Genomic DNA, 9,150 nt, shown 5'->3' with positions numbered 1-9,150 from the left:
CGTAATTTTATAAATAACTAGCTGGACAGGACCCTCTCCGCTGCGCCATCTTTCACTCTCTTAATTTATCTGAGCCTTATTTTGGCACGGTTAGTAAATAAGTCATATTTGGGGGTGGTACGGCCTTTACGTTATTTCGCCCCCAATGTGCATACCAAATTCGTGCTCTACTTCCATACTCCCAATAATAACTTTCCTTTGAGGCTTATTTTGCTATGATAGGTAAATATGTCCGGTATGGGGGTTTGTTGGGGTGAGGCGGGCCCCCAGTTATCAGATTAATGCTCTACTCTCAAATACCTATCATTTGAGCCCCATATTGTTATGATTGGTCTATTTATCCATTGGCGGGCTTTGAAGGCGGTGCGGCCCCCCTTGAAACCTCACCCTAAATAAGGATACCAAAATTATGTTTTTTTAAGTTACTATAAGAGTTTCTCAAATTGATTCCTATAAATTTCGGAGGACGGGTTACTAGCGCAGCGTTCCAACCACATATATCTCTCAATGTCGCGAGCCGCTTGCTCCAGTCAACTCTAACTGGGAACAGACGATAATTTTGGCCATTGGTTTTTGAAGGCGCCAATAATTTGCCTTGTCATCTCGAGTATCATTGGCACTCAGTATTTAATTAAGAGCCTCTTGAGACTCTTCTCTGGAGTACAAACCAAGTTTCTCTCAAATCGCCCCACCCATTTCCGAGATCTGGGGAGGGTCCGCTCACTAAAGTTTGGATGTAAGATCAAATTATTTTCTTGGTTTTGGTAGTGGATTGAAGTTGTCCCGAACCCTTTGTCCCGAAAGTGGATATCAGATTCATACTCCCACCAAATCACATTTGAGCTACATATTGCCATGGTAGGTGTACATATATGTCTGGTTTAGGGGGGTATATAAGGTGAAGCGTTCCTAAAACAGTTGGCCATATAACATATATCAGAATTGAGTTCCTCTTTCCCATAGTTAACAAATATGTCCTGTTTGAGGAGTATGTTGGGAATGGAGCGGCCACCCACACACTTAGAGCTGAATAAATATCAGCATCATGCTCTACTTTCATATTCCTTTTATTTGTGTCCCAATTGCCATTGGCCCAATCATTTAACCATTGCCATTGCCCAATCATTAAACCCCCGAATTGGATATCAAATTCGTTTTGTACTCTCAAATACCTTTCATTTGAGTCCTTATACCCATAAACGGCAAATATGTTCGGTTTGAAGGGTGGGCCCTCAAAAACTATCAACCTCGTCTTGTTTGGGAAATGGGGTGGCCACTCAGTGACTTGACCCTATACTCTAAAATACCTTACATTTCAATGGTCCGCAATTATGTGGTATTTGGGTTGTGAGGGTAGGCTGAACCCCCAGAAAATTGGTCCCATAATGTGGTACTCCCAAATACTGAGCACGAATCCTCTGTGCAGGAAAGCACGCTAACTTTCGAAGGAGTAAAGCTATCCGCTTAAAATTTTGCACAAAAACTTCCTATTAGTGCAGGTCAGTTGGGATTGTAAATGGGCCATATCGGCCCATGTTTCATATGATATAGCTGCCATATAAACCGATCTGAGATTTTGACTTCTTGAGCCACTATCGTATCCGATTTGGCTGAAATTTTGCATGAGATGTTTTGTTATGGTTTCCAACAACTATGTCCATTATGGTTCAAATCGGCTCATAACCTGATATAGCTGTCATATTAACCGATCTGGGCTCTTGACTTCTTGGGCCTCAAGAGGGCGTAATTATTATCCGATTTGGCTGAAATTTTGCATGAGGTGTTTCGTAATGACGTCCAACCACTGAGCCAAATATGGTTCAAATCGGTCCGTTACCTGCTATAGCTTCCAAATAAACCGATCTGGGATCTTGACTTCTTGGGGCTCTAGAGGGCGCAATTATTATCCCATGTGGCTGAAATTTTGTACAACGGCTTCTCCCACGACCTTCAATACACGTGTCAAATTTGGTCTGAATCGGTCTTCATCCTGATATAGCTCCCCTATAAACCGATCTCCCCATTTTACTTCTTGAGCCCCTAAAAGGCCCAATTCTTATTCGATTTGGCTGAAATTTTACGCATAGACTTCTACTGTGGTCTCCATCACTCAATTAAATGAGCACAGCAATTATTTTCTTTTATCTTTTGTTTGAGAAAAACAGATATCGGGAAAGAATTCGACTAATGCGATCAATAAGGGGGGGGGGGGGGGTATATAAGATTCAGCCCGGCCGAACTTTGCACGCCTTTACTTGTTATACCCACCAGCGTAGGATAGGGGGTATATTCATTTAGTCGTTCCGTTTGCAACACATCGAAATATCAATTTCCGGCCCTAAAATGTATATATATTTCGGATCGTCGTAAAATTCTAAGACGATTTAACCATATCCGTGTATCCGTCTGTTGTAATCACTCTACAGCTTTCAAGAGGTGAGATATTGAGCTGAAATTTGGCACAGATAAGTATTTTTGATGCACGCTGGTTAAGTTCTTCAACGGGCCAAATTGGACCATATTTGGATATAGCTGCTATATAGACCGATCTGCCGATAAAGGGTCTAATGCCCATAAATGCTTTCACTAAAATTTAAAACAGTGAGTTATTTTAAGCCTCCTGACATCTGACCTAAATATGGTTCAGATCGGACTATATTTAGATATTGCTGCAATATAGACCGATCTCCCGATAAAGGATCTGAAGACCATAAACGCTTTATATATTATCCAATTTCGCTGAAATTTAAAACAGTGGGTTATTTTAAGCTTCCCAACATCTGACCCAAAAATATGGTTAAGATCGGAGTATAATTAGATATATTGTAGCTGCCATATAGACCGATCTGCCGATAAATGGTCTGAAGCCCATAAAAGCTTTATTTTTTACCCGATTTTGTTAAAATTGGAAATACAAAATTTAACAATGACTTATATTTATAAGTCTGTGCCGAATTTGGGTGCATAAATTATCCAATTTTCATCGGACTGTGACGAAAAGGGGTTTACATATATACTCGAGGTGGTGGGTCCAAAACCTAAAATGGAAAGATCGGTCCATATGGCAGCTATATTAAAACATGCACCGATATGGCCCATTTACAATCCCTGCCAACCTTCACTGATAAGAAGTATTTGTGCAAAATTTCAAACGCATAGCTTAACACCTTCGAAGATAGCGTGCTTTCGACAGACGGACGTACATGGCTAGAATGACTTAAAATTCCAAGAAGATCATGAATATATATACTTAATGGGGTCTTGGACGAATATTTCGATGTGTTACAAACAGAATGACGATTCTTTTTCTAAATGGCAGGCACACGGAAGTAGTGTAATTGTCACAGAAAAAAAGCTGTCATTACACAAAAACACATGCATTGGGAAAAAGTATAGCTAATAGACAGGATTGTCGAGCGTGGTTAATGTGGTACTTGTATCATATAGGCGTTTTCGCAATTATAACGATTAAAATACAACGCACGACCCTTGAAGCCATCACACCTAATATGTTTGAAAAATCTTCGAACCTAAGACGAAACGCGTCCCATAGTGGTTGGTGTGTGTTGCTATCTCTGGCTTTCTTTTTCCATTTGCAAACAAAATCTCTGATCATTGAGCTCGCCCCGAAAGAGAAACAAACAAAAATTTTAAAATTTAATAATGCCCGCCCTAACAGACAAAAAACTTGAAAATTGCTTCCATTTATATCATCGATCTCTTGTTTTTTACTTCTCATTTTCGTATGAAATGTAGGTGATGGTATCGATATTTTTTTAGAAATATCGAAAATATCAAATATTTCGATTATCGATAGTTGGCCAGATCAACTTCTAAAGGATTTATAGTATTCCGTCTTATGTTCAGCCGCTCCTCTGGAGTACAAACTCTGCTTTCCCATACTGACTCGAGAAAAGCAACAAGTAAAAAGGCGTTAAGTTCGGCCCGGCCGAACTTTGGATACCCACCACCTAGGGTATATATGTAAACCACCTTTCATCAAAATCCGATGAGAATTGCATACATTTTGCCCCATAGCAGTTATATCGAAATATGTTACGATTTGGACCAAATAATAATAAGTACAGTAGCTACATCTAAAAATAAACCGATCGGAATCATGTACGACACGGATGTCGAAAAGCCTAACATAAATCACTGTGTCAAATTTCAGTAAAATCGGATTATAAATGCCCCTTTTGTGGGGCCAAGACTTTAAATCGAGGTATCGGTCTACATGGCAGCTATATCCAAATCTGGACCGAATTGGACCAAGTTGGAGAAAAATGTCGGAGAGCCTAACACAAAGCACTATCCGAAATTTCAGCGAAATCGGATAATAATGCGCCTTTTATGGGCCCAAAACCTTAAATCGAGAGATGTTCAAGTCTGGACCGATCTGGTCCAAAATGAAAAAGGACGTCGAAGAGCCTATCTTAACTCACTGTCTCAAATTTCAGCGACATCGAACAATAAATGTGCCTTTTAAGGCCCCAAAACCTAAAACAGAGAGATCGGTCTATATGGGAGCTATATCCAAATCTGGACCGATCTGTGCCATATTGCAGAATAATGTCAAGGGGCTTAACTTAACTCACTGTCCCAAATTTCGGTGACATCGGTCAATAAATCGGAGGATCGGTCTATATGACAGCTAAATCGGAGGATCGGTCTATATGACAGCTATATCCAAATTTGGATCGATCTGAGCCAAATCAAAGAAGGATGTCGAAGGGCCTAACACAACTCAATGTTTCAAATTTTGACAAAATCGGATAATAAATGTGGCTTTCATGGGCCTAAGACACTAAATCGGCGGATCGGTCTATATGGGGGCTATATCGAGATATAGTCCGATATAGCCCATCTTCTCTCCCCCTTACCCTTATTTTCAGAAACGCCAGATCTCGGAGATGGACGGTGCGATTTAACCGAAATTTTGTGTCCTCTTTTATAGTAACCTACAAACAGAAATTTGGTATCCAAATTTCTGATGGAGTACCTAGGGGTCCGCCCCACCGCAAAAACCTACCAAATATATATATAGTCCAATCACGACAATATGAGACTTAAATAATAGATATCTAAGAGTAGAAAACGTATCTGATATCCAATTGTCGGACCAAGTGTTTGGGGGACAACCCCAACTCCCCAAATCGGACAAATTTACTGACAATGAACTGAATGGTATTTAAATAAAAGGTATTTGAGATTGACAAACGAATTTGATATCCAATTTTGAGGCCATTGGCAATATGGGGTTAAAAAAATGATATTTGTGAGTAGAGCAAGATGCTGATATATTTCCAGGGATAAGTGTCCCCAAAACACCCCTATATCGGACATATTTACCGACCTTGTCAATGTGGGGCTCAAGTGAAAGGTACTGGGGAGTAGAGTACGAAATTGGTACCCACTTTCGGAACTAATTTTCTGGGTGTCTACCCTTTCCCCACAAACAGCAATTATTTACTGACCGACGCAATATGGGGCTCAAACAAAGGTATTTGAGACTATAATAGGAGTCTGATAACCAAACACACCCAAAATAGTAAACATTTACCGACCGTGGTAATATGTGGCTCAAATGAAAGGTATTTGAGATTTAACAAGTAAAAACGCATAAAGTTCGGCCGGGCCAATACCCACCACCTCGGGTATATATGTAAACCCCCTTTCGTCACAATCCGATGAAAATTGGATAACTTATGCACCCAAATTCGGCACGGACATTGAGTGGTCTTATAAATATAAGTTACTGTTGAATTTTTTTGTATCTCAAATTTCAAAAAAAATCGGGTAATAAAAAAAGATTTTATGAGCTTCAGACCCTTAATCGGCACATAGGTCTATAGGGCAGCTATATATAAATACAGTCCTATTTTAACCATATTTGGTTCGGATGGCGGGTGGCCTAAAACTACTCACTGTTATAAATTTCAGTGAAATTGGATACAAAATAATGCTTTTAAGGGCTTTAGACCCTTTATCGGGAGATCGATCTATATGGCAGCTTTATCTGAATATAATCCGATCTGAACCATATTTGGGTCAGATGTTGGAAGGCCTAAAACTATTCACTGTTTTAAATTTGAGCGAAATCGGATAAAAAATAAAGCTTTTATGGGCTTCAGACCCTTTATCGGGAGATCGGTCTATATGGCAGCTATATCTAAATATAGTCCGATCTGAACCATATTTAGGTCAGATATCGGGAAGCCTAAAACTACTCCCTGTTTAAAACTTCAGCAAAATCAGATGAAAAATGATTAGACCCCTTATCGGAAAATCGATCTATATAGCAGCTATATCCAAATATGGTCCGATTGGCCCGTTCAAGAACTTAACCAGCGTGCATCAAAAATATGTATATGTGCCAAATTTCCGCTCAATATCTCAATTTTTGAAGTCTGTTGAGTGATTACACGGACATCGTTAAATCGTCTTAGAATTTTACGACGATCCGAAATATATATACTTTGTAGGGTCGGAAATTAATATTTCCATGTGTTGCAAACGGAATGACTAAATGAATATACCCCCCATTCCTACGGTGGTGGGTATAAAAACGAATTTTTATAAACAATTTGGGGCCAAGTGTCTGGGGGACGTCTCATCCCATAAACACCCCTTAAACCAATGGCAATATGGGGTTTAAACAAGTAAAAGCGTGCTAAGTTCGGCCGGGCCGAATCTTATATACCCTCCACCATAGATCGCATTTGTCAAGTTCTTTTTCTGGCATCTCTTCTTAGGCAAAAAAGGATGTAAGAAAAGATTTGCTCTGCTATTAGAGCGATCAAGATATGGTCCGGTTTGGACCACAATTAAATTATATGTTGGAGACCTGTGTAAAATGTCAGCCAATTCGAATAAGAATTGCGTCCTTTGGAGGCTCAAGAAGTAAAATTGAGCGATCGATGTATATGGGAGCAGTATCGGGCTATAGGCCGATTCAGACCATAATAAACACGTATGTTGATGGTCATGAGAGGATCCGTCGTACAAAATTTCATTCCAATCGGATAAGAATTGCGCCCTCTAGAGGCTCAAGAAGCCAAGATCGGTTTATATGACTTTATCAGGTTATGGACCGATTTGAAGCATACTTGGCAAAGTTGTTGGAAATCATAACAAAATACTACATGCAAAAATTCATTCAAATCGGATAATAATTGCGCACTCTAGAGGCTTAAGAAGTCAAGACCAAAGATCGGGTTATATGGCAGCTATATCAAAACATGGAGCGATATGGGCCATTTACAATACCAAGCGACCTACACTAATTAGAAGTATTTGTGCAAAATTTCAAGCGGCTAGCTTTACTCCTTCGGAAGTTAGCGTGCTTTCGACAGACAAACGGAAGGACAAACGGACGGACATGGCTAGATCGACATAAAATGTCGCGACGATCAAGAATATATATACGTTATGGGGTGTCAGACAAATATTTCGAGTAGTTACAAACAGAATGACGACATACCCCCATCCTATGGTGGAGGGTATAAAAATGGTTTTTGAGGGTAGAGCACGATGCTAATATTATTTCAGATCCAAGTGTGTGGGGGACTACCTCATCCCACAAAACATCCCTAAATTGGACATACATATCTACCGAACTTGGCAATTTGGGGCTCAAATGAAAGGTATTTGGGAGTAGGGGACGAAATTTATTTATGGATTTATTGTCTACACAACAAGATAATAATCTTATAATTAGAGTGTAGATTTATTGTTATATAATACATCCGACTAAAGTATGTTCTTACCCATTTACGAGACCACATTTCTGGGGGTCCACACCACCCCCTTAACCCGGCGACCACCACCCTGGGGCACTTCCCACTACCAAAATCCATATGAGAATATCGGGCTCTAATAAAGTCTTGTAAGCTAAAATAAGTCTTTAACATACAAACTTAAATGATCATAAACCCTCCGAGCGAATTCATAGACGAATAATGATCTTATGGAATTCAGATAAAGGCATTTATAATGTTATAATGTTTCTCAAGCTATATACACATACTAATTTCATGGTAGCATGGTATTTCACTCAGAGCTCTTTAATTGTCAAAAATAGATATTCAAAGGGTAATTTTGTTCCATACAAAGTAAAAGAAGGCGCAGCAGAGCGGGCCCTGTCCAGCTTGTTTCCTATAAAATATGAATTGATTTTTTTTTATATATAAATGCAAGAGCCGTGAATATAGATGAATGTGTGGAATTCTAGCCTCACTCTTGATCTAGAAGTTTGTTTTTGTTTTGTGATTTTTATGGTTGTATTGTCAACTATTTACATCCCTTGTAAGTTTAGTTTTGGTTTTTGTTTGAATTTAAATTCACAACATACATATACATATATCATAATTGTAATGATATCTAAAATTGTTCTTTAAGTATCTCATAAAGGTTTTTCATTTTGTAGAAAAAAAGTTGGAGTTTGTTTGTTGTATAGATATTGTTTATTAAGTTAATTTTTTATTTCATTCAAACAAATACAGGCCAAATTAAAAATTAAAGATAATAATTAATTTATTTAATTTTCTTAATTATCAAATAATTGTTTGTTTGTTTGTTTTTTTTTTTTTGAAACATATCAATATTAGAATAACATGCCATTAGGTTTTCATTTTAGATTGGATAACTTGGGAAATCTTAATAAATGTCTTATTGTTTCTTGTTTCTATTCAAAAATTTGGAGTTGGAGGGTTTGTTAGGATTTTGGTTCTAAATTACTGTTAGTGTTTGAGATGTCTCTTTATGGAAGTCTGTTGCGGTCTAAGAAAGAAGTTTCAGTGTTACAACATGAAAATGAGAACAAAAAATTAAAAAAAAATTATAATAATAATTTTTGAGCTTCAATATATTTGTATGTTTGGTATATGAGTATGTGTCTTTGGAGCCAACAATTCCTGTTTTTATTCAATATTTAAGATTTTCTTTATGGATTCCAAACTTAAAGGTGTACTGTATTTGAGGGAATTTTGAAAATTTATTATATCATCTTAGGCGGAGACTTAAATAAATGGTATAGGTATACATGCATAGGTAATTGTATATTTTTTCTTCAACTTAATTCAATATGGATTTTAATATGAAAATTATAAGATCATTTACTGTTGTCTCATTGTCGCATGAGTTATTTAG

Source organism: Stomoxys calcitrans, chromosome 1 (assembly GCF_963082655.1).
Source record: "Stomoxys calcitrans chromosome 1, idStoCalc2.1, whole genome shotgun sequence".
Lineage (NCBI taxonomy): Eukaryota > Metazoa > Arthropoda > Insecta > Diptera > Muscidae > Stomoxys > Stomoxys calcitrans.
This window is presented reverse-complemented; position numbering follows the sequence as displayed.